This window comes from Sebastes umbrosus, chromosome 4, assembly GCF_015220745.1.
Source record: "Sebastes umbrosus isolate fSebUmb1 chromosome 4, fSebUmb1.pri, whole genome shotgun sequence".
In the NCBI taxonomy this organism is placed as follows: Eukaryota; Metazoa; Chordata; class Actinopteri; order Perciformes; family Sebastidae; genus Sebastes; species Sebastes umbrosus.
In genome coordinates, this window is record NC_051272.1 from 11,763,792 (window position 1) to 11,789,701 (window position 25,910).

Below are 25,910 nucleotides of genomic sequence, written 5' to 3' on the forward strand. Positions count from 1 at the left end.
GGATCCACAAGAGTCTCAGCTTTACAGTGATACCCAATTTATGTAATTCAAGACTGTTTAGGGCCCCAGTATGCAGAAATATTCAAAAAACACCATTTTGGGAATAGGCGAAAATAACACATTTATACGCATGAAAAAAACTTCATGTGATTATCATAAAGTGGGCATGTCTGTAAAGGGGAGACTCGTGGGTACCCATAGAAACCCATTTTCATTCACATATCTGAAGGTCAGAGGTCAAGAGACCCCTTTGAAAATGGCCATGCCTCGCCAAAATTTAGCATAAGTTTGGAGCGTTATTTATCCTCCTTCGTGAAGGCTAGTATGACATGGTTGGTACTGATGGATTCATTAGTTTTATAGTTTCATATGATACCAGGATCTTCACTCTAGCTTTAAAACTGAAAGACAGTAATGTTGGTCGGGTCTCAGAGGGTTAATACCAAACCATGTTGTGTCAAATAAAGGCAGGGTGTCATACTAGCCTACTTTATGGGTGAGAATTACAACTCTGCAATTATTTAAAGATCTTTAATAAAAGACCATAGTATTTGAAAATAGAAATCATACCCAAAACTTTCAGTCAGTCCGAGTCCACCCAAAGAGCACCTGAGTGAGAACCATCCCTTTATTTCTAGCACCCTCTGCTGTAACCCTCCAACATCACAGCTCCAGTCACACTGAGCATGAGTCAGAACTCCACGAGGTCAAAGACGGAGTCTCAGCCTTCATTTAATATCCTTGTGACAAACCAGGAAACAGGTTGTTATTCTGCCTCACTGAGACGTCACACACACACACACACACACTGAGAGACGGACGATAAGATTCACCTTCAGACCAAAACCACCATTTCCACTGAGAGAGGACATCTACAGGAGGGAATACTGGGAATACTGGAATACTACCACTTCAACCAGCTGCTGAATCCACAAACTGAACCAGAGTTTTACAAGAACAAAGACTCAAAGTGAAAGTAACTTTCAGGGAACAGGGAGTGGCTGAGCCGTCTGCCTGCTGTGTTTTCAGCTTCACTCAGAGACTAAATGGCTTCCAGATTAGAGGACGATCTCTGCTGTTCTGTCTGCCATGACATCTTTAAAGATCCTGTCATCCTGTCATGTAGCCACAGCTTCTGTAAAGTCTGTCTGCAGAGCTGGTGGACAGAGAAACACGTCCAAGAGTGTCCACTTTGTAAGAGAAGACATTCAAAGGACTTCCTACTCCTGACTTGGCTTTAAAGAAGTGTGTGAGAGTTTCTTACAGGAGAGAGCTCAGAGATCTTCAGAGGCTCTCTGCAGTCTGCACTCTGAGAAACTCAAACTCTTCTGGGACCATCAGCAGCCGGTGTGTCACATCTGCAGAGATTCAGAAAAACACACCGACCACAGATTCAGACCATCGATGAAGCTGCACGACAACACAAGAAGGAACTTCAGGAAACTCTGGAGCCCTTAAAGGAGAAGTTAAAGGTTTTGAAAGAGTTAAAGTGAAGTTTGATCAAACAGCAGAACACATGAAGGTCCAGGCCCGACACACAGAGAGGCAGATTAAGGAGGTTTAAGAAGCTTCACCAGTTTCTAGAAGAGGAAGAGGAGGCCAGGATGGCTGCACTGAGGGAGGAAGAGGAGCAGAAGAGTCAGATGATGAAGGAGAAGATGGAGGCTGTGAGCAGAGAGATAGCAGCTCTTTCAGACACAGTCAGAGCCACAGAGGACGAGCTGAGAGCTGAAGACGTCTCATTCCTGCTCAACTACAAGGCTGCAGTGGAAAGAGTCCAGCAGCGCCCCTGCTGGAGGATCCACAGCTGCTCTCAGGAGCTCTGATAGACCAGGCCAAACACCTGGGCAACCTGACCTTCAACATCTGGAACAAGATGAAGGACATGGTCTCCTACACTCCTGTGATTCTGGACCCAAACACTGCTTATCCAATACTCATCCTGTCTGAAGATCTGACCAGTGTGAGACAGGAGAGAAACAGCAGCTTCCTGATAATCCAGAGAGGATTGATGGTACTGCTCTGTCCTGGGCTCTGAGGGCTTTAACTCAGGGACTCACAGCTGGGACGTCCAGGTTGGAGACAGTACTGGGACTGGGTGTGTTAGCAGAGTCTGTCCAGAGGAAGGGAGACATACCGTCTGGATTATGGAGAATACGGTTCGTATGGTAAATACAGAGCAGTCTCCCACCAGGTTCATCCACTGATCTCGTAGTTCAGAAGAAGCCAGAGGATCAGAGTGAATCTGGACTGGAACAAAGGAAAGCTGTCGTTCTCTGATCTGATACTAACACACACATACACACCTCACACACACTTTCACTGAGAGGATGTTTCCATACATTGCCACTGTGGATGAACTGAAGGTTTTACCAGTGAAGGTCTCTGTGACTGTAGGACAACAGAAATAGATTGCTGATGATGATGATGGTGATGATGGTGATGGTGATGATGATGATGGTGATGATGATGATGATGATGATGATGATGATGGTGATGTGATGATGATGATGATGATGATGATGATGGTGATGATGCTGTGATGATTGGATGGTGATGATGACCGACACCACTGCCTTCAACAGGAAACAGCGGCGTATGTTGCACCTTTAAGACATATGACTCCGTCTTCCTTTTGGCAACTTTTATTCTTCCCAGTTCTGTTGAAGTTATCTTTACACGAAGCAATCAGAACCCTGCTCGCCACACATATGTAAAACATCAAGCACGTTCCCTAATCGCTACTGCGCTGACTGATGACCTCATCACAGCCTGAACTTTGACCTTTCAATAATAACATTGCGCTGACTGATGACATCACATCACTCTGAACTTTGACCTCGTGATAATAACATAAATCAGATAATAGTGTAGTGTAGTGTATATTCTTCTTAGATAACTTAAATCTATTCTAGGTCAATAAAATGTAAATTATAAAATATTTCTAGGTGCAACACGTACAGGAGCTTCAGAGAGCAAGATTATTGATTATATCTTTAATGTGAAGTTTCTGTGTATTGAACAGCAGGTTTAAACATTGATTTGTTTATTCATGTAAAGTGTTAAAGAGATTTTATTTCACATCATATGTTCACTGTAATTCTTTATTAGAAATGGATTAAAGCTTCAACTGGAAAATTAAAAGTGACTCATGAAGCAGAAAACTGGTGGTGCTTTTGTTTTTGATCTGAGGTTGTAACTTTAAAATGTAATATATACTGCATATATATATATATATATATATATAAATATATATATATGCAGTATATATATATATATATATTATATCATATATATATGTATATATATATATAGGGGCTGAAGAGTTTCTGTGCTAGTCCCCAGTAAAACTGGACACTGGAGGTGTGTTTAACCTCCTTCAAAGCTAGTATGACATGGTTGGTACCAATGGATTCATTAGGTTTTTTAGTTTCATATGATACTAGTATCTTCACTCTAGCTTTAAAATTCAGCCTGCAAACAACCTCTGAAAGACAGAATAGCGCTGGGCACGCCAGAGTTTTAAGGGTTAACAGATAAACTATTAATTAAGCTGTTTAAGTCCAAATACAATGCACACAAAGGACCAAATATACTGCAAAGGTAATGTAATACGTTGTGTTCCTAATTACATTTTAAACAGAGTAATAACTTCTTCTTCTTCTTTGTGACTGATTAATAAAGTGGAGCATTTCCTGCTCCTTATTAGTTGTTGGGATGCCGAGTGTAGCTGCAGAGCTCCTTATCATCTGTTTTAACAACTGAACTTTTGATTTATGAGCACACAGAGAGCTGAGGGTAAGCTGCTTCAGTCCAGCTCAGTTCTGATAGAAAACGCCACGTCTGCACTGAAATAAATAAACTCTCAGGTTTCGTCAACCATGCTCCTGTCCTCTATCTGTCCACTGGAGCGTGAATCGTTTGATACCATGTGGCCGTATTGGCGTGTGTGCATGCATGCATCTCTATATGTGTGTCTAATCCGGTCCAGATGATCAGGGGGAAGATGAGGAGAAAGAAAGTAGAGAGGAAGGTATGAAGGTAATGAAGTGATGGAGCGAGTGACGCAGTTTAACGGCGGCTGGCCGGCGTTAGCTCGTTATAGCGAGGTGTTCATGCAGCCGGCCCGCACATCTGCAGCCAATTACACAGAGACACGACAACACAAAGCACTGTGGGGAATCTCTGCTGCGAGGAAAAGACCACGACAAGACTTTCCACACACAGACGGTAGAAATACCGAACATCTGGGTGAGTCTAGTTAAAATGTCCACACAGATGGGATACCGGACAGCTGTTTGAATCTGTAAGAATTCAACTTCATTCATACAGACGAGCTTCAACATTCACTTCAAACTCATTTAAGAAGGCTGTGGGCTACAACCACCACCTGCCAGTGGGCGACCTCCGGGTCAGTGCCCCTCGGCATCAGAGACCAACGCACGGTGGTACCCCTCTAGCGTTACTTTTGGTCGCCTTGTCCTTTCAAAATAAACTTCCGTTTTCACAGGAAGTTAGGTTTAGGCAGCCACAACCACTTAGTTAGGGATAGGAAACGGTGGTGGTTGACATTAACTTCACTGAGGAACAACTCACAGGGCTGACTATATCGACGAGTCACGTGAACAAATAAGTCAACTTTACTTTTAGCTTCACACTGGACACGAACAGAGGTCTTCTGGTTGACAATCTTGTGCTTGTTTACACGGTATGCTTTATGGCGGGGCTACCTTGTGATTGACAGGTCGCTACCACGGCATTGTCCGGTCTTGGAGTTGTCCGTGTTTTCGTCTTAGAACTTTAACCCTTTCACAGTGTGTTTTCACTTCATCAAAGTTAATTATAACATTTTCAGAGTTTGGTTGTAATTAGCTCACTTCATTGTTAACATTTCACCTGAAAATTCAGCATCAGTTGTACTGGGTTCAACCCTCCTCGTGTCACTTCTGGTTGCAAAAAAAAACAAGATGGCGACGGGAAACAAACAAGATGATGACGGCCAAAAACCAACATGGCGACAGCCTTGTTAAATCAGACTTTTGAGGGTGGAGATAGAAGGATTAGAAGCTCTCTGAGGGCTCATTAATCTTTACGAAGCTCTTTTTAAACCCGGCCGATCGTACCTAATACCCGCCGCAGATGAGACGATAACAAAAGCTGTTTGCTTGATCTTTCCTTCTGTACATGTGGAAACCTGCAGGGAGGAAAGTACTTCTTTGCAGGAGGTTCATTAGCTCTTCACTGGAGGTGGCACTGATACCTTTTCTGTTTCCTCCAGAAGTAGCTCACCCAGCAAATCAGTGCATCTGCACTCCCCAAAGAGGTTTAGTTAGTTAGATTAGTTTGGAGGTTTTCGCTGCAGCAGCTCGGCCACAGAGGATGGATTTATCAGAGAAACGAGCTTCTGCACATGATATATTTCCATCAACTTGCAGATTTCTTATGAACGTCGCTCAGAGTCCAAAAAAGACTCGTCCAAACCGAGTATATGTCTTGACCCTGTACGGTCAGTAGGGCTGGGACAATTCACCTATCTACCGATTCGATACCGTCACGATACTTGGGTGCCGATTCGATATGTATTGTGATTTTTAAGTATTGCGATTCGATATTATGATTTATTGTGATTTTTGTTTTTTTTGTCTTTTTTAAACTAGACCATGGGGAAAAAGATGATACATACACTTCTAGGGGACTTTACTTTGGAAAATATCTAAATTAATCCAGTAAAAATGTTTGATTTTCAGCATGTATGTAGTCAGAGATGTCCTGAAGTCAAATATATCAGTCATTGTCAGCAATTATTTATTACATTTTTTCCAGCAACCAAAAATCAAAGAATAAAGACATTTCCCTCACAAATTAGTGGTATTTTCTTTTTAATTTATAAGGGGCATGTAATGTTTTATACTTCTGGTGAATATAATCCAATCAATCTTATTTCCATATATGTATTTTTTTTATATGCAGTTCCCTTTGTTAACACCTTATTTTGAAAAGCAGACGTAGTCACGTGTATACTTCCTCTAACTTCTCCAAGGTGGTCTCTAGCTCTCCCGTCAGCTCCATTCTCTTTATACATCCATGGTCAGCTCCATCGGGGCCGTTTGAATGCATTTAACATAAATGTCAGTATATGGGTGCTCTACAGTTGTAGCGTCAGCCCATTTGACCACGGAGATGAGAGAGTGACGGCCGGCTTGACCGCACGTTACCGGCAATACGATAACGTTTCCTGTCCATGGACAGAGTTAGCATGCAGCTTTAGCCATGATGTCTAGCTCTACTTTTCCTGCAATGTGTGAAACCCAAAGTGTTTCCATACTTTACTGGATGTGTAGAGTTTAGCCACGCTGGATTTAAAATGTGAGGGTGCCGGTCGTATCCACGCAGGACCCTCCGCCGTTTTCTACTTTCTCGCTGCGGTTTGATTTGGTTGAGGGATACGGAACGGATAAGACGTCACGTTACTCAGACTACAACAATAAAAGCGGTAACTTCCTTCTGCCTCCACATTGACTCAAATGAAGCAAATATATCAATTCTGGCATTAAAAAATCTATTTCAAAATCGACAAAAAAAAAAAAAAAAAAAAGAATTGTGATACATAGGTGAATCGATTTTTTTTCCCACCCCTAACATCTGCATAAAGGACTGTTCCCGCCTTTTCATGTTGAAAGAGCAACGGCCAACGAGGAAACTCCACACTCGGCCGACCAATCGTGTGACTTCATCACTCAGTGTCAGACTCTTGTGTTTGCAGGGCTGGCACTCTGCGGTCCGGCTAAAGAGTCTAACATTTAAAAGTCTGGAGAACATTCACAAAATCCATCGGGACCACTCAGCACAACTCTCTGAAAACTGTCTAAACACGTATTTAATCTGTTGATTCAAACTGAACCGTCGGGGTTATGTCTCACCTGTTTCCTGTTTTAGAAGCTGGTTTTGCTGCAGCCAGTGTTGTGATTCTCTAATAATCAGGTGGAGGAAAAGTTGTTTAGTGTTTGTATTCCGGGTTTGATTTTTCTGAACAAAAGCAGCATGTGATGCAACAGTTGTCAGACTTTTCCGTTATAACATGCAAACGCAGCGTCTGTCCTTCTGATCAATAACTGTATCTGTCCAGCAGAGCCCATTGGTCGGGCATTACTGGAGGGGGTTTGAGGTGATGATAATGTGCCATTCATGATGCTAATTTTATTTGAACTCAGAGTTTTTATTTAACACTGCTGTGAGTCTGATTCTGTCCTGATGGAGCTGGAAACACTTTGAGTTTTTAACCAGTTTTCTGAGGCTGAAATGAAGCCAAAGATTCTCCATGTGTTGATGAAACGTCAGAAGATGTCAGCTGTGGTTGAACTTCCTGCAGAATGAATGCTGTCAAATTAAAAGTTTTCTGTCTGCATTCACCAGCGTTCTCCTGTTATTCATTTATTCTGAATGTTTTAGTCTGAATGTACCTACACAGGTGTTCTCACAGGTCACGTCCTGGTTTTAAAGGCTGATTCTGACACTTTCTAGACTAATATCTTTCAATTTGAACTTGTAAGAAACATTCACTACAATAAAAATAGTATGTAGTAAGTACTATCCACCTCAATTACACATGTCAGAGTGAATAAAGCTTTTTAGATCAGATTGTCAGGGGATAAAATTAACTGAAAGCTAAATGAATGAATACATAAATTGAAATTTTGTTTTTCTTAATTCTTGTGATGCGTTCACTTCAGACTGACTCCAGGTGGATTTTAGAGTCTTTGCAAACATGCTGGATAGATGTGAATGAAAAATTCACACTCAATTCCCCAATTTTTCATTTTATTCAGGAAAGAGTTTTAAAATTTGAAATTTTGTGACTATTTGACGAACAGCTGTGCGACTGGGCTGGCCAATCACACGTCGCATTAAAATGGAAGACCACTGATTGACGAATGTGATTTCTAGATCTGGACTTGTACTGATACCCAGCCCTACCGGCCCAATTAAACTAAAACAAATCTGTCTGACAACACCTTTTGCTCATGAATTTACACAATTCACCAAAAGCAACTGAACTGGGGTGTTTTTTTCTCTTTTCTCTCAAGTTCATACAGTCAAAAGGCAGAGCTCAAGTCATAAGACAGAATATATAAATATGATAAAAAAGAAAAACAAATTCACCATTGTTATTTGTATTTCTAAATGGAGTTTGGTGGCCTCCTGTGATTCCAGCATCACTCCAAACACCTTCCACCTGAGCAGATGGAGTCTAATCAGCCACATGGAGAACACCTGTGTTCAGAGCTTTTAAGGCTCACTCACTGGTGTGTTTCTCTCTGTGGACGAACTACGCTCAAGTCACTCAAAGACAGTCACAGACGTGATGTTTATGTTACTGAAACTCAAGTTTAGCAGATTTTATGTTGTCTAAATCCTCCACTAAGATGACATTTTCCACCCTCATGAGGAGATTTATGTGTTTTTACTTCACCACCCTCAGGACTCAACGTCAACATTGAGTCTCTCAGGCAGATCAAACTGACTTTCCTCTTTTCTAAGCTGGCATTGTCTCTCTATGGAGGATGAAATCTGCCAAAAATAAATGACTCGATAAATAAATATGTCATCGAATGTAGTAAAAATAATATTAAAATTAATTTACTTCCTATTTATCTTTGTATTAATTCCCTTATTTATTCACTCTTCTGTTTAATTTTCTCTTTTATTTATTTATTTTCATAATTCTTTAAATGTATTAATTTTAGCACTTTAGTTTTTATTTATTTATTTATTTATTTCTGCACGATTTTCACTTTGCATTTCACCCCTTATTTATTTCCCCAAACTTATTTATTTCTGTATTCTTTTCTTTATACGTTTCTTTATCCATTTCCTTTTTCATTTCTTTGTGCATTTCTGCCTCATCAATTAAAAATCACTAAAAGAGATTTTTTTAATTTCATGAGAAATTGACTACAAATCTAATGAAGCACCACATAGCACACAGCTTGTATGTGTCTCGTCTTTATTCCAGTATTAACAGACATAGTGAACACATGGAGTTCATTTCTGGGCGGAGCGGCATCACACATCAGTACAAACTGCTTCATATCAAACAATAATGCCACAATCCTTTTAATAATTCACACATATTTACAAAAAGAGTGGATTTTATACAACAAAAGTGCATCTGATATAAATTCAGAAATAATATACAATGTGTTCATAAGATGCATTTACAATTTCCATTAGTATAAAAAAGGAAAATAAAATAAAATCAGCCCTCTTAGGTAGTCTTGTGTTGTCTCATATCTTATTAATCTGCCCTCTGTGTTAAACACTGCTGTTGGTGTGACACAGTGTGTTCATCTCTGCACTGTGAATAAAATAAATTCTTATTTTGCATCACGTCTCCCGTCGGTTTAACTCACCAGCTTCATTGTTGAGATTACATCATCATGAGGCATCAGGTGACACACGCGGTCACACAGGTTTCTCAGGTTTTACAACATTTTTCCGAACCACGTATGCAGCAGTTGAAAAGATCCCTGTCACTGGAAACTAGACAACTCTGTTCACTTTGTGTGTTCCTCCATCTAGCGACGCCGCCGTTACCGTTGTGGCAGCCAAATGCGTCCAGGTTGCTCGTAGTACTAATGTAAATGTTGGCGTAGATAATAAACACAGAGGAGTATGTATTTAAAATTGATTTAAGTGAGATTGAAGACATTTTTTCGAGGACACAGCTGCCGTCACTGCGAGCAACCACGATGCATTCAGCCTCGAGTCACAAGTTAACACGGTTAGCAGACACATGTTCTGTTTGTGATGGCGACCAATTAATGATGATTACTTTGTGGTCATTAGGTTATGGTGACCCAGCCCAGTCGCACAGCAGTTCGTGAAATAGTCATACAATTTAAAGTATTGATTCAAAGACACCATTTTTTTTGTTATGGTCATCACAAAATCTATTTAATCCATGTAATTGTGAACCAGGAAGTAAAGAGATCCCCGCACGCCACGGAAGGAGGAGGTCGGGGTGGGTCAAAAAACACCAGATTTTCACCAGGAGACCGCTGTTTGTGTCCCGTGTGAAACCAGAGGTCAAAGTCGATCTATTTTTCAAATAACTTCCGTACTGAAGTTACAGCACTTCTGGAGTTATTTTGACCCAAACTATGATCTTTTCCTAAACCTAACTAAGTCGTTTTGTTGCCTAAACCTTACCAAGTCGATCTATTCCGAAACCTAACTAAGTCATTTTATTTTGAAAAGACTGGAGCGGAAATTGACACGTGCGTCACGTGTTGCTGGACACTCGTAGGAAAACGCTGAGTGTCACGAAAAAAATACGTAAAATAGTGTGTCTATGTACAAGAATCAAAAAGCTTAAATCCCGTGACTATTTCACAAACTGCCGTGAGACTGTGTTGTGTAGGGAGACGACACCGCAGAAATGGATTCCTGTATGTCTTTGGCTTGTTCAACTTTGACCCGCTCGACTTAAATCACTTGTGCACACAGTATTTTCAATGCAGCACAAGTTCACAACAGCCATTTTAGGCACATTCACCTTCGTTTATTAGAATAAAATAACACCCGAGTTAGCTTTAAGCTCATTTGTATCAGCGGTCCCTTCAGAGGATGTACATCGAGATTTGTTCTTGGTTACGCGGTGCTACGCTTTAGGTCCAAACTTCTTTTTAAAAACAATATGTTTGGTTAGTTCCATTTTTTGGGGACTGAAATATGAGTAAAATCACACAGTAACTGAAGCTCTAGTGTCTTCCTCTCTACCTTCTTATAACACAAAATAAGTATTTTAAACTGGGGATTGATTTGAAACTTGTGATATGAAAACCGCCGACTGTACACCTGTTTCAGCTGCTTCATTCATCCACCTATTTCTTTAACGCATTAACGCAATCGTTTTTTCCTAGGTTGTAGCGGACTCATTCTTAAAGCTAGAGTGAAGATACTGGTATCATATGAAATAAGAAAACCTAAGGAATCCATCAGTACCAACAATGTTATACTAGCTTGTCATGAAGGAGGTTGAATAATACTACGAAGTCGTGCTGAATTTTGGCGAGGAAAACTGTCATAGTCATTTTCAAAAGGGTCCCTTGACCTCTGACCTCCAGATATGTGAATGAAAATGGGTTCTATGGGTACCCACGAGTCTCCCCTTTACAGACATGCCCACTTTATGATAATCACATGCAGTTTGGGGCAAGTCATAGTCAAGTCAGCACACTCACAGTACCTGTGAGGGTTTCTGAACAACATATGTCATTGTTTTGTGTTGTTAACTTTAAGGTACATTTTGAACTGATAAAAAATGTGTGATTAATTTGCGATTAATCATGATTAAATATCTGAATTGATTGACAGCCCTAGTTGCGACACGTCATTGTGATTAAAGCACTTTAAATAAACTTGACTTGTTCTCTTGTGGTTGGTGCTGGTGAGCAGTTTGCTGGTTCGTAGATGAGCTGTGGATGGGTTTTGTTCATCAGCTGACAGGATGCGTAGAGCCACACGACGACCCTTTTGATTAACTGGAACATGTTCATATGTTCGGGGGCGTGGCTGATTGGCTGATTGGCTGATTGGCTGATTGGCTGATTGGGGCAATGGGGGTCCCTGAGTTACAGGTGGAGGCTTGTGATGCATTCAAGTGTTCCTCATCAACTCATAAAGTCAGAAAGTTCTGTTTTCACCACCAAGAAGTTACACGTTGGACCACAGTTCAACTCATATCATAAATTTTGTGACTTTACAAGTTGACGAGGACCAAACGAACGCAGCGTCGTCGTCGCCCACACATTATAGCTCCTCTGCTGCCTTCCCATTGGCTACAGGCTGCTCCTTCTCTTCCTGTCTCCTCCGTCTGTTGAAGAAGCCGAGCTGAGCAGAAAGCAGACACATTTATGGTTTGAAATGCACTTCAACTGACAGCATGATTGACAACATTTCACTTCACACACGATAACTGTTGGTAACGGTTTTAAATTTCCATTATTTGCCACAAGGCAGTCCAAAAGTGACGCCAATGCTGAAGTGCCTTAAACCTGCATTCTCTCAAGTAGCCAGAAGGGGGCGACTCCTCTGGTGGCAAAAAGAAGTCTGATTGTATAGAAGTCTATGAGAAAATGAGCCTACTTCTGACTTGATTTATTACCTCAGTAAACATTGTAAACATGAGTTTATGGTCTCAATCGCTAGTTTCAAGTCTTCTTCAATACAACATGATGTTCATTTAGTAAATTATGGTCCCATTTAGAGTCAAACAGACCATAAAGCAGGGGATGCCTTGTGATTGACAGGTCACTACCACGGCGTCGTCCGGTCTGGGAGTTGTCCTTTATTTTCTCTCAGAACTTTAACCCTTTCACAGTGTGTTTTCACTTCAGCAAAGTTAATTATAACATTTTGGTCACCTAAAAACATCTTATTCAGCGTTTGGTTGTAATTAGCTCCACCCTCTCGTGTCACTTCTGGTTGCAAAAAAACAAGATGGTGAAGGCCAAAAAAACAAGATGGTGAAGGCCAAAAAAAAAAGATGGTGACGGCCAAAAACCAAGATGGCGACGGCCAAAAACCAAGATGGCAATGACCAAAAATCAAGATGGTTATGGCCAAAAAAACAATATGGCAATGACCAAAAACCAAGACAGCGACGGCTAAATAAGAAATAAATAAGCTTCTGTGAAAAACGTCCGGGGATACTACAGAAGAATCTTACCTGTGACTGGACTGCAGTAGTGGAAGAAGTAACTTAAGTAAAAGTAGTAACACCACAGTGTAAAAAATATTCTGTTACATGAGTCAGAAAGTCCTGCATTCAAAACTTTACTTCAGTAAAAGTATAAAAGTATTTTCATCAAAATGTATGTAAAGTACCAAAAGTAAAAGTATTCATTCTGCAGAATGATCTATATTATATTATTGTATTATAATTATTGATGCATTAATGCGTCCATCACTTTAATGTTGCAGCTGGTAAAGGTGGAGCTATTTCTAATGACTTTATATACTGATGGTAGTTTAATCTATAATAACACATCATCATTTATTTTACTTTGTATTAATAATCTGAATCTGTAAAGTAACTAAAGTTGTCAGATAAATGTAGTGCAGTAAAAAGTCTAATATTTCCCTCTGAGATGTAGAAGAGTAGAAGTATAAAATAGCATAAAATGGAAATACTGCCCACCTTCCATAGTGCCAGGACCAGTAAGGCCAGTAGCAGCAGGCCTCCCAGTGAGCTCCCCAGTATAATCCAGACCGGAACGATGTAATCTTCCTCCTTCCTCAGCTCCAGGATTATCTGAACACATTCACATCATCCACCGACTGAATTTAATTTATTCTCTTCTGACCTTCTGAGCTTTCAACATGCTGGAATAAATTATCTGAAATAAACTCAATAAACCGCAGAAGGTCAAACCCAACATCAACCAAACAGACACACACACACACCTCATTTCTATAAATACTTTATGATCTGAATTTATATTAGACATCACATCATGTAGATTCAGTGGAAGTTACATTTTTAAGGGTCTTTTCTCATGATGCAGCTGATTGTTGTTTGTGTTAGAAGTCACACATGTAGTTTGTTTAACACTTTATCTTTATATTTGTTACATACGGACAAAATAACAAAAAACACTACAACAACATGAGGGCAGGATTAAATTGATTTATACAGTTTAATTTTAAAAAGACTTAAAACCAAAAAAATTAAATGTGATTATGTACCTAAGAAAGGTTAGGTTTTGTACACAATACAAGTGTCTTAACCAGGGCTGTCGATTAAAATATTTAATCACGATTAATCGCATCATTGTCCATAGTTAATTGTGATTAATCGCAAATTAATCACACATTTTATCTGTTCAAAATGTACCTTAAAGGGAGATTTGTCAAGTATTTAATACTCTTATCGACATGGGAGTGGGCAAATATGCTGCTTTATGCAAATGTATGTATATATTTATTATTGGAAATCAATTAACAACAACACAATCATAAAGTGGGCATGTCTGTAAAGGGGAGACTCGTGGGTACCCATAGAACCCATTTTCATTCACATACCTGGAGGTCAGAGGTCAAAGGAACCCTTTGAAAATCACCACGAGAGTTTTTTCCCGCCAAAATTTAGCGCAAGTTTAGAGCGTTATTTAGCCTCCTTCATGACAACCTAGTATGACATTGTGTTAATGCGTTAAAGAAATTAGTGGCGTTAAAACGAATTTGTATTAATGCTTTATTATCGCGTTAACTTTGACAGACATACTCTTAACATTAAATTATAGTTTAATTTATCCATATTTAACATACTGTAATACTGTATGGGCAAGTACTTTTCCAACTTATCTGAACAAAATATTGCTGCTACAGAAACAGTTTATTAGATTAGCAACTTTTTTGAATGAAGTTCGACCAAGTGCAGCACTTTTTAGATTTTTTAGTTTACAGTTGTTGACTATATTTGACATCAACATTCTCCAAACCTGTACGTTTGTCGAGATATAAGGATGCAGATCTACCTCGTTGTTTTAGATATTATTTTGTTAACAGTTTTCTATCACATTTCGTGGAGTTATCTTATGGAATGAAAATGTCAATTTAACGTTTTCCTCTGTGTCATTGTCTGTGTATAAAAGGGACTTAGAAATGCTCTGCTGACAAAAACATTTGATTTAGAAAAAAAATGATCACTCTTAGAAACTCTTACTGTAAATATTTCAATTAATCCTGCTTCTCTGCCTGTTTTTTGTTTGTTTGAACTATACACCTACACTTATTTTATATGTGCAATTTTTGAACACTAATATCTTAAATGTACTGGTGATTTTGGTCATGATAGTATTTATTGTATGTCCTTTGGCTGGGGTTTTTATTTAAGCCATTACAGGTTTCTAACACATCCTCACACATGTTTTACATTCCTTCCATGTGAATTGTATTTTACTGTCTTTTGATAAGTGTGAAACAAATAAAAAAAAGATGGAGATGATAAAGTGCTTCACTTAAAAAAGAAAGAACATTAGGGATAAACTGTACCTAACAGGAAAAAGTGATATGAAGAAATGATAATTAAAAAACAGAACTTGTGGATGACATTACATTCTCAGATGTTTCTCTTTTTTTGTCCACCCCTTTTTACTTATCCACCCCCAATGAGTGAGTAAAAGAAACCTTGTTGAATATCGGTAGCTGTTATTGTTGTAATAAAACTGTCTGACAGCAGATGGCAGCAAAACTCCACATCTACAGTTTATATGTGTAGTTATAACACTGTGTTTGGTGGAAAGGTAGTTAGTTCATAACTCAGTAAATAACTAAATAAGAAAGAAAACTCACTGAGTCAAAATGTCACTTAAATAACAGCTGGTTTGTTTGTTAATATCTCTGTAATTACAATAGTTGTAGTTTGACTTATGCAGCTCTCACAGTGGGCTTTATAATCTGTGTTAGTACATTGAAAGAAAATTCAATAATGATTTTTGTTGTTTGTTTTTTCCATAGTTATTTGTTGATTTATTGGATTGTTGTCTACTGATTGGTTAGTTTTTCTGCTTAATTTGTGTGCTTTTGTTGTCTTTTTTTTTTCGTTATTTAGCTTAATTTTCTTTTCTTTTGTTTGTCTCCTTATGTTGAGGGGAGGTTCTGTAGCTTCTTGACCTCTCCTGTCACTTTCCTTATTTTTATCTGGATTTGTATGTACTTTGCTAAATAAGCCTGGTTCTGATTCTGATAGTATTTCTGTTTTATTTTATGTATGTGTTCCTCTAAATTTCCGTTTGGTGTATTTCTGGTGCAGCCCTGACCTTCCTTTTGATTAGGGACATCTGAACAGGAGTATATACTTCCCGTTAAGTAACAATTAGGCCTGAATAAAACCAGCTTGTACGAGGGAAAGTGGATTAATAAAAATCCTGCTTTGCTTTCACCTATACGAGTGCTGTCGGTGTGATCCGTGTGCATACGACCAGAAACACTTAACTTCTTCAGGTTTACACTCTGCTACAAGTGTTGGACGCTGCACGGCTGATGCAGCCGCACTCACTGCCTCTCTCTGCTGCTTTTCTTCAGCTGTATACTCAAATAAATATGGCTGAATATCTGAGTCAGCCAAAACACTGTAAAATGTATCCTCGTATATAACATCCTCCGCACTCTTATTTTGGGATGAAATTCTCACTGACACGTCACATGACGGCGCTGCATGCAGGAAGATCAGCAGGTTTTGGCAGTAGGAGAACTCAGCTTTCTGGGTCAATATAGACCTTTTCATTGTCATTCTGTTGCTAGGGCAACAGGTTTGGTCCAAGTTTACTTCCTGTCAGCTACTGCATTAACAAACATTGCATAGGAACATACAAAGGGGCTCATTATTTCTTCCATTGACCACATTTACCATCAACACTGATTACACATCCACATTAAAAGTGATGCAACAGCTGATCTCCAGTCTGATCTGTGATTTAGTGTTTGAACAAAAGAAGAAGTACACAAATCACAGCCCTCAACTAGTTCATTCATTAGTGTATTCATCGAGTGGTTGGTTCATTACCTGTCTGACAGGTCGGTCCTCCTGGAGGAACATGGGACTGGACGCTTCCAGCTGGATGGAGGCAGCAGTCAGTAACTCCAAGGACCTGAAGCTCACCTGAAACAGGAAGTCAGTCGTCCGATGGGAACGTAAAAGACTACAGATGTAAAGTATCGAGGATCTATGTGAGGACAATACATCAAACATTTGTGGTTTCTTAGAGAAGTAAGCAAACATTGGCTTTTTTCTCAGGGTTCCACGTTGGTTTCAATGTACGTTCTATATTTACAGTTTAATTTCGGAGAAACTGGAAACGTAGAGGTTCCTTAAGAGACTCACAGCGAGCAGAGCGGGAAGCTGAAGTTGTCCTCCGAGCGTCACCTTCAGCTCTCTGGAGGCCGGCAAATTCAGTCGGCATCGGACCGCCACGCTCACACTGTTACTGTGGTTCTACACAGACAGACAGAAGAAGAAGAAGAAGAGGAGAGGAAGAAGAAGAAGAAGAAGAAGAAGAGGACAGCTGTCTCTCTGTCTCAGTGGCTAAAGGTCATCATGAAACGTCATGGGTCTTACCAGCTGCGACAGGTGAGACAGGTCCTCAGCTGTCACCTGATTGGTTGTTCTGGGCTGAGGCAGCACGCAGTGAGAGCCAGCTTCCTGCAGGGAGGAAGAAGAGGAGGAGGAGGAGGAGGAGGAGGTGTGACTGTATTATACTGTATATTTCTCTTTATAGAGTCTGTGTAAATGGATCCATGTAGCTCCTCCTGTCTTATTAAGATGTATGTAACTGTTCCCCCGTGGTATACCTGCTCGATGCTGTAGTCTGTGATGTTCAGCAGCTGGTTCCCCTTCCTGGTCCCAGACCAGATTTCAGCCCTGAACAGGACGTCCTGCACTGAGAAGATGCCCAGGTTCTGGATCTACACGCAAAGTAAAAGATGGCAATAAAAACATAAATAGAAATCTCTTATTGTAAACCCTTAAAGTGACGTCTAACACATCCCTGCAGTTATTTAGTTATGATTTATATCATTTTTGTTTTCTAATTGTTAGAGACAAAAAAGGTTACATTGTTTGTAGGCAAGTCATTACAGGGGTTGAATTATTTCATTATAGTTTATTTTGTTTCTTTTAATTGCATAGATTGTATGGGTAGAGTCGTAGGAAAGGCGTTTCCCTTTTAGACTGGACCACATGTTCAGGTGTATATTCAGGTCTCCTGTTGTGTGTGGCAAACGGCAGAGCGAACAGTTTTTTGTTTGTTTTAAAAGATTAAACGCTGATAGGTGTGGTTTGATAGATGATTTTTCGTTGAACAGAAACATGTCATGGATTGCATCTGTTTTATTTCAATAAATCTTTTGTTTATGGACTTTCGAATGACGGAGTTATTGGAATTATTTGGATCACATGAGTCAGAAAAACCCTCCACAGCCACAGAAATAGTCACAAAATAATTGATTTTATGTACATAGTATCTGTAATACAAAAAAAATCCTAAATGTCCTCTTAAACTGAGATAAGATCAGACATTTCTGTAATGAGGCCGCAGGATCCTGAAAATTTAGTAATGATTCATAATAATAATTTTACACTTCTCCTAGTGTCACATGTCAAAATGTCTTCCGTGGAAAAAGGTCTCGCGGACAGACATCAAATAATCAAATATACCAAAAAACTAGAAAAGTCACATCAGACATGAAAAGTGACATTTCTAGACCAACATGTTCAGTGAACTCACATAATAAGTGAGGTTGAAGGTGGGAGGGCTGCTGTCTGGTTGGTCCCAGGAGGAGGAAGAAGAGCTGTCTGCTCTGATTTCAAAACGAGGAGGGTTAGGGTCTCTGACAGGAGAAGAGAGGAAGAGTTTGTTGTAATATAGACTTATTATAAGCATCATTAAAGGGCCATTTCACCCAAAACATACTTGAATCTCAGCTAATTTGAGTCTTTATAAACACACTGTTGTACTTAAACTATATGGAGGAACCTGCAAAAATAAAAAATAAATAAATAAATGACTTGATAAAACAATAAATGTCATTAAATGTAGCAAAGATAATATTAAAAATAAAAATAGTCATTAATTAATTGATCAAATGTGACATAATACAAACGGTACATTTAAATGACAATACATAGATTTAAAAATAAATATAAAATAATGCAAACAAATACATTAAAAATAAATACAAAAATAAATGAATAAATAAAAAATAAATGCAAAAATAAATACATAAATAAATAAAAGGGAAAATTAAACAGAAGAGTAAATGAATAAGGGAATTAAATCAAAGATAAATAAATAAAGAAACAAATTAAAACAAATATCAATTTATGTCACATTTTATCAATTAATTAATGGCTACATTTATTTTTGATATTATTTTTGCTACATTTAATGACATTTGTTAATTAATTTATTGATTCATTTATGTATTTATTAATTTATTTTTGATTTTGGCAGGTTCCGTCCTCCATAAAAAAAGACCACACATCAATAAAATCCAAGTTTATAATATTTCCTGATGTTGTTAAATGTTTTTGTAAACACAGCAGTGGAATATGTTTTACTGCAATCAGCAGAGAAAATGTGCTGATGCTTCATCTATATCTCAAACATCAACTGCCTCTAATTTGTAGGCTCAGAAAATACTGAATTTTTCCTTAACACATTTATCTGAACCCTGATGATAAATAATTGTTGCATTTGTTCGATTTTCAGTAGTTATTTCCTAATGTTTACATGTATGTATGTATGTAGATGATCTATTTCTCTGTTGCATCCTGTTACTGGAACAGTTTTACCAGGAAGTGATGTCACTGACCTGGTGAAGAGGAGGTCAGTTTGGTACTTCAGAGGGAGGAAGATGTCGTTGATGTTGTCGTCTGGGTATCCCTCCTCTCCATCACTGATTAACACACACACACAGACTTGTGAAGACATTATATTGACTTATCTCCTGGGACCCTTAGGCCTCACATGAACCTAAATCAGAAACAGTAGACCTGGATCTGGACCCTGATCTTGATGGTTTACCTTTTGGGGACCTGGTGTGTGTCCCCACAATGTAGCTATGAAAACAGATGTACAAGTACACACAGAGACACACCTTTGTACTTCTATACTTATAGAGGAACCTGAACCTTAACCCGATCATTTTAACCCTCAAACACCTTTTGAAGACGTGAGAACTAAAGAAAAAGACTCCTCAAAAATGTCTTGCTTCTTGTTTTGTTTGCTGCTCACATGAACTCGAACTTGTTCATTTGAAACAAGAAATATATATGATCTGATATTACAACTAAATCGTGTAATAGACCCATTCGTCCACCAGAGGACAGTGTGCCAGTGTCACATTTTGCCTCGCAGAGACGTGAATATTACGCGCCTGTATTAACGTGCAGTACCAGCAGGGGGAAACAAAACCACTTAATTAGGTTAAGGGAAAACGTCATGGTTGGACTTTAAAAAAGTACGTAAACTAAGTAAAACACGTACGGAAAACAATGTAACGTCACTACAAAACACGTGAAAAACGGCACCAGCTAAATAAAACACCGGTCTCGAACAAGGGGGTTAGGATCGAAAAGTAAAAAATGACGTCCTTGCATTTTTTTCCTAACCACTTTTCCGTGACCTTGATGGAAAAGGTCATGAGGTCAAGGAAAGAAATTCATAAGGTCTTAGGAAAAGACACCCGTGGTGCTCAGAGAATCCGACTGCACTTCACTAGGCTCCGTAATTATGATGCGACAGCGGCGGATGTCGTGGGACTGCCGTCATGAAACTACAATATTCCAAAGATGGACTATAAAATAAGCGCTTCTTCTCCTCGTGCATTCTCACATGGTTTATTCATGCAGGATATATAACCAGCTGCTTCAGTGTGACGGAGAGATACCGCAGGTCCTGCTGCTGTTACACTTTACAATCAACATAAAGGATTATTTTGTCTTAAATGTGGACAACCCGTTGAAAGATATTAGGCTACTTCATTATTAAGGTTGGAATTGAAATTAAAAAAGGAATAGCCTATAAGCTACCAGTCACAAAGGTTTATATGATAAATAGTTCATTGAGTTATGGAGAAGGCGTATAACCATATAAGTGTAGACTATAGGGTTCTTCATCCTACTCCTTATAGGCTAATATTTACTGATATTGATTATTTGTTTATTGACATTTTTTTTCTTCTCTCAGCATCCTGTTTTTATCACTAATTGATAAAAAAAGAAAGATAAATTGTCTTTAATGAGGACTTTTCTCATTAACTTCCAAACTCCAAACAAACACTGAAATAAATCAAACAATTGTCAGAGTGACATCAGCTGTCTCACCTGCTGGTCGCCATGACTACCCGGACGTGATCCAAGAAGACCGAGCGGCTGAACTCAAACTCCAGACGGAAGGATACCTGGACAGGAAGAGAGCTGGTTGCTTTCAAAATAAAACAACTGACATTTTCCACCTTCTTCGAATGTTATGTTAGATTTTAGTTGGTATGGCCCTGTACTCTACCTCCTAACTGGCTCAGTAGGCTGTTATCGTCTATTGGTGAGCCGGAGGAGGAGCATTATTGTTAGGGCAGCGACCTCTAGTAGACGTAGTAATTATGACGGGAGCAAAAGAGGAAGTCAGGTGACGTCAAACAAATACAGGGCTTTCACCCAGGAGACCAAAAGTCAATGTTGACTCATTTTAACATGTGCAAGTTAACTTATATAACGTGCGTAATTTACTTAACTTAACAAACGTACTCACCCAAAACCATGACCCTTTTCTAAACCTAACCAAGTAGTTCACCAATTCCTAACCAATTCACAACGTTAACCACGTGTTCAAAACTGCGAACCATTTCACAACATGCGATTAGGTGCAGTTTGCCCCGTCTGAAGTATTATAATGGTGGTGATAACGACTGATAACGGCCATTTAATGGGCTGATAACATTCAAAATGGGTGCATTTTCTCTGATTAAATAAATACATTCAGTTTCTATATATACTTGTACTTTAAAAGGACAGTAAGACATATCTAAAAATGTTAAAATCCTAAGCGGAAGATGAATATTCAAACCTCTGACCCTCTTCAACCATCAGGTCTCATCAGTTTATACTATTCTGAATGTTTTAACGTCCCGACATGTGAAACGCTTTGTGTGGTTTCGTCCTATGATCATCTCAGACTGTGTTTCCCTCCGGCGGCGTCTCACCTCATCCAGCAGCCACCGCCTCATTAACAGGAAGCCCACAATAATCTGTACCGCAGTCTGGACCCATAAACTGGACTTCATTCAGACAGCCATCTGTAGAGCAGGCCCTCGGGGTACCATCACGTTTACAGGACGGTCATTAGGCTAATGAAGGATGTTAGTGGATCGCAGATTCCTGCTCTGTTTAATCACTATCATTAGTCTGACAGCTGTATGAATAACACCTGTTTTACTGTCTGTCTGCGGTTACAGTTACAACAAACTGACATTTCACTTACATTTTTATTATCTGTGAAGTCTGTTGTTCTGTATGTTTTATGTTTGGTGAAACTATATTATGAAATTGGTCTAATAATCACCTCTCTGGAGAGTACACCAGAAATTAAGTATTGACTTATTGACTGTAAAGTTGGGGGACTCGCAATAGATGAATCAAAACCAGGAGAGTCTGTGCAGCTGGATATATATTATATATAAAATACTCTGACTTTTACTCCCTAATATGGGCATAGAGTATAGAAGCAAATACTAAGTGTATTATTGGTTAGATCAGCAGTCTGTGGTGGTAAACATCAGTAGAGGTGTATAGACGCAGAACCTACCTGAGACAAGGACTTCATGAACGGAGCGCTGATGTTACAGCTCCTCTGATTGGCCAGTCTGTCCTCGGAGGAGCACTCAATCTGAATATCTGATTGATCCTGTGGGGAAGGGGAGGAGCCTGATGAGTCATAGAGAGTCGTTCTCCATCTCATATGATTGTGAATGATACAAAACGCATGAGCGCCAGCTGGAGCTGTTGTTATAACACATTCTCACTCCCAAATACCAACGTTTGGTCAGTGTTTCTACGTTTAGACTATGACGCTCTACGTACCCCTCTAGCGTCAGTTTAGGACGTGTCAGGGACGGCGTGTCAGTTTCCTCTCGTTACATACATAGTGTCTTTTCAAAATAAACTTCTAACGTAGGTTTACTTCGTTTTTATGTTCACGTACGCAACAAAACTACTTGGTTAGGTTTAGGCAAAGATTGTGGTTTGGATTAAAATAAGACATAAGAAAGTTACGCAACAAAAGTAAGGTAAAATAAGTCGGCGTTGACTCACGGGACACAAACAGCGGTCTCCTGGGGGAAAGTCTTGTGTTTGTTTGACCCGTCCTACCACACCTCCCACTCACCCTACGCACCCCGTCTCCGTCTTCATCCACACTAATACATTCCAGTTTTAAACCGCATAACTTTTGCTACATTTATGCTTAGCGTTCACACTACTTCGGCGTTTTCAAGCCCCTAAAACGGAGACGTTTGAAAACGCTGCTGATGCCGTTTTAGTTTTAAAACTCCGTGGTTGCGTTTTAATCTGGACAGACAGAAACGGAGACGTTTGACAACGATGACGCAGATGCCCACGTTCATTCCGGATTGGGTCTTATCAGTCATGACGTGTCCTTCCCTGATTCGTCATCACGTAAACCTTTTCCGGAAGAAACCAAACGACATCAGCTTCGACCACCAGCGGTTAATTTCAATGTTACAAGCGTTGCTGACCTCGTTGTCTCTGCTAGCAGCTGTTGTGCAGTTAAATTTTGCATTTTATAATGCTACTACTGCCTACATGCTCAGGAGAGAAGCTGTTTTAAACACAGTGCTGAGCTGCATTTGAAATTAATCTTCAGGTCCACTTCTATGTGACGTCTACTGCTGACCTGCTATCTACCCCTAAAGATCCCCTGTCCCCTCCTAAAAAAGACTAAAACGGGTCTATTGTGGGTCTAGAAGGGTTAAAGAACTGAATGTAGGTTGAATCACTCGTATATGTTTACAGTCAGACAGAGAACAGGAAACAAACGTTTATTCTATGAAAACACCAGATTATTTCTGATCTAATGAAACTGATTTAATGCTCTATACATCACCTTGACTATGAGGCTGGAGAAGAGCAGGTTGGAGGAGGTGGAGATGTGGATGGCGGCTCCGTACGCGTTCTCTCCCTGATTCTCCAGTCGAGCAAACACCACCATCCTCCTCCGCCCGCTCTCCACCACGTGCACCGAAGCCTCTGACGCCCCCCGGTGGCTGCAGAGCGACCACGCGGCCCGGTTCCTCGTGCTGCAGAACTGCCTTCAGGTGAAACACAGAATATGAATTAGCATGGGTTCTCTAATAAATTATAATAATACTTGTGTGTGTGTTCACTCACTGAACATCCATGAGGTCAGTGTGACTGTGGAGGATGAGGTCAGGAACGCACGTATCTTCCTGCTCACAGCCGTTCCAGAAGGGAAGCTACGGCGAGAATCAAGGATTAATTCACTTCTTTTTGATGAGGCACCACTTTAATATGTCAACACATTCTCACTCCCAACACGTCAAATACCAACGCTTGGTCAGAGGCCCTACGCATCAAACTATGACGCTTTAGGTACTCCTTTAGCAGCAGCGGTCTCCCGGGTGAAAGTCTGTTTGTTTGACCTAACCGGGGTCTGAAATTAGCACTCGCCACCCGCCAAATGCGGGTAATTTGTTGGCAGACAGGGAAAAGGGAAAAGAGAACCGGTTCCTAGTTGGTTCCTAGTTTCCTAGATTCCTTAGCATCTCATGCCTCCGTGACTATCGATTCCTCTGTATTGATGCTTTCTGACAGTTACACATGCACAATGACACATGTGCACGCCTTATCATGTTCCAGTTTGTTTGGGACCGGAGACACGGCGGTGAGAAAAAAAAGTGTTCAAAAGCATGGCGCTACTAAACCTGAGCACCCTATTTTACCCTGATAATGCGACACTGTGAACAACAAATATGTGTTGAATTGGTCAGGAGGAGAGTTAGTAACGTTAGCTGTTAGAAGCACAGTCCTGCTTGGTTAAATAAGGGAGCTACTGACGTTAACGGAGGTGCCATTGAGTTACAATTATGAAGCGTTCAAGCTCTGCTCAGTAAAAATGACTATTGGGTGAAGGTAAATTACAACGTTATCATGATGTGTTCAAATGTATGTGTGTTCTTTATGTAAAATATACTGAACATTGAATGACATCAGATCTAAAATGTTATTCCTTCATTGAGCGCAGAGATTTTAAAGTGGCAGACAAAAGAAAATACTTACCTGTCACAGTGGCAGGAAGTGAAAAAAATCTCAAAATCAAATCACATTGTTAGGACGCTGGTTGAAAAGGTGTTTTAGCAAAGTGGTTGGTTTAAAAATCTAAGGAAAATGAGGCCTGCCTGGTCGGGACATCTACCTCTGGAGCTCAATACAACAGACTGAGAGACAGGTGTGACATCACCTGGATGAACTCTCACCTCGGCCCTCAGGACGCTCGACCAGTCGGGGTCCAACACCGGCCCCTCGTCTGGGCTCTTCAACCCGGTCTCCAGGATAACTGCAATGGGACGCCCGTAGTCAGTCGTCTCCTGTTCAAAGATACGGTGGTGCGTTTAGGGATTCACACTGACTTTTAGGATTTGTGTGTTTTATACTGGTTGTGATCGGGTTGTGATGTTCTGACCTGGATGGAGAAGCCGAGGCGTTGACAGCTCTGACCTCCAACCGGCAGAAACAGACTCCTGGGCTGCTGTCGGTCTGATTCGTCCAGAACAGCTCGAGGAGGAAAACGCCTCTCATCCAACACCAGACTGTACCAAACAGCTGGGAGGAGGAGAAGGAGGAGGATGAGAAGGATGAGGAGGAGGAGGAGGAGGAGGAGGAGGAGGAGGAGGAGAAATGGGTTTTAAAGGAGGCAAAGTAATCCAGTCTCATCAAAGTCTCATCCAGCTCGTATGCAGCACAATGATATTGTAAACACATCGAGAACAGACTTTACAGGTCTTTCAGGTGATATGAAAGAAAGTGATGTCACCAGGTGTTCTCATTGGTGCAAACTGTACTTGTTATGTTTCCAAATGTTGGGCAAGTTTTAAGGGAATTCCTGAAAAGTTGGCAAAATAAAACACGAATCAGCTGTCTTGGAGGGGTAGGGGGACAGAGGATGTTCAGGGGGAGATAACAGGTCAACAGTAGATGTCACATAGAAGTGGTGTACATCATTTAAAAGATGGGAACCTGAAGATTAATTTGAGATGCAGCTCAGCACTGTGAGTCAAGGTGTTCTAGTCATTAATAAGAAATAAACATAATT

The 25,910-nt window shown here is 40.0% G+C and overlaps 1 protein-coding gene across 4 annotated transcripts in view; it reads right to left on the reverse strand.

Annotated features, from left to right (window-relative positions):
- Positions 1-25,910, reverse strand: part of dgkzb (diacylglycerol kinase, zeta b) — a 269,194-nt gene that overhangs the window by 35,662 nt on the left and 207,622 nt on the right. Inside the window, exon 1 of one of the 4 annotated variants that reach the window (XM_037766303.1) lies at positions 7,361-7,365. The exons of the other annotated variants lie outside the window; for them this stretch is intronic. The gene's annotated coding sequence lies outside the window, so the exon portion shown is untranslated. Of the gene's footprint in view, positions 1-7,360; positions 7,366-25,910 lie in introns of those variants that run through there. 4 annotated transcript variants of the gene reach the window in all.